General features: G+C 45.0%; 1 long non-coding RNA gene across 1 annotated transcript; it reads right to left on the bottom strand.

Annotated features, from left to right (window-relative positions):
- Positions 1–535: 535 nt before the first annotated feature.
- LOC133419563 (uncharacterized) lies at positions 536–1,245 on the bottom strand. Its single transcript, XR_009770537.1, has 3 exons — positions 1,152–1,245; positions 935–1,053; positions 536–810 (listed from the first exon to the last, which is right to left on the bottom strand). It is a non-coding gene; the product is annotated as an uncharacterized LOC133419563 (long non-coding RNA).
- Positions 1,246–1,547: the final 302 nt, after the last annotated feature.

Below are 1,547 nucleotides of genomic sequence, written 5' to 3'. Positions count from 1 at the left end.
CGAAAAATGTCCCCGGTCCGGAAACACCCGTATTGTACTGGGACCTCCTGCTGTGTTTGGAGTAGCCAGCTCAGCAGGGTGCCATGCTGGCTATTGTCACACAAAGGTGTGACATTCCAGACTTGAGGGGGGTGGGGGGGGGGGGGGGGTAACTTCACCGACCCAAGCCTCACCCCCCAACCCCCCAACCCCCCCCCACCCCCCCAAGCCCCACCCCCCCCCAACCCCCAACCTCCCCCAAGCCCCACTCCCCCAACCCCCCCAACCCTCACCCCCCAACCTCCCCCAACCCCCCCAACCCTCACCCCCCAACCTCCCCCAAGCCCCATCCCCCCAACCCCCCCCAAGCACAGCAACCTCTACTGGTGCAAAAGAAAATTGCACCCGAGAGGATTACTGCAAGCTACCTGCAGTTTACCAGGCTACAAATACATGCACATTTCAGAAATCAAATAAGCAACCACCTCAGTACAAGTAAATGTATTTATTGCAGAAAATTAAAACACAGTATTCCAAAAAGTTCAGTGTGTGTCCACATGAAAAAAACAAAAAAGGCACTTTTAAAAGCAAAGAGATCAAAACTTAGTCCAGTCAGTGAGCACTTCTCTCTCTTGCAGTTTTTTTTTTTTTTACAGTTTGATCTGAATGGCCCCTGCTCCTCTACCAAACAGGTCAACTTAAGAGTTTAACAGAGCTAAAAACGAGCCATTGTCTCCCAGTGGCGCCGCCCGTTGCGTGGCACCGCTCTGCCCCAGTGACTGTCGCTGCCGCAGCGGGAGTCTGTACACATCTAGCCCTGGAGGCCAGCAACTGCAAAATATAGAGTAGCAATTAAAATGTGTATAATTTTTACCAATATTCAATTAACACTAAATTAAAAACATCTCAGTTCCATATACTGTAACTCACCTTCCCAAATATTGCTGTAACTTACCCTTGTTTTCCGTTGTCTAGTCTTCATTGCATTGTTTAATTTCTTTTTCTGGGGAGCATTTTCTGGCTGATCGAGACGATGGCTCCTTTTCAAAGACTCAAAATAAGTCTTGCAAGCAGCTAAAGCACAAGCAAAAATACAATTAGAATTTAATTAGTTTCAATATCTATTCAAAGCAATTCTAAAAGAACAAGGATGGATGTGCCTTTCTTTTTACCTGTTATCACGTCGCTGTCTGTGTCAGGAAAAGCAATGCCGACCTGCTCCAACATGTATGTCGTAACTGCAAGGTTATGTGGAGAATTGATACTGTTGGGAAAGAGAGGAGCCATGTTAGTTGATTAAAAACAAACTCAAACCCCAAAGCAACCTTTTATTTATTTTTTGTGTGGAGAAAATAGATCTAGATCACACGTGACTACACTGAGCACACGTGACTGTCTGTTACCCGTTGCCACAGCCACACATGTTTCAACAATTTCTTTCCTAATGCCGTTTATTCATTTATTTTTCATTTTGCTGTGGTAAATTACAATGATTACAAACAAAAAACATATATTTACCCTTGTTTTGGATCCACTTTCATAGTGTTGTTTTCAGAATTGTGTAAACG

Source organism: Cololabis saira, chromosome 19 (assembly GCF_033807715.1).
Source record: "Cololabis saira isolate AMF1-May2022 chromosome 19, fColSai1.1, whole genome shotgun sequence".
Classification (NCBI taxonomy): Eukaryota; Metazoa; Chordata; class Actinopteri; order Beloniformes; family Belonidae; genus Cololabis; species Cololabis saira.
This window is presented reverse-complemented; position numbering and strand designations above follow the sequence as displayed.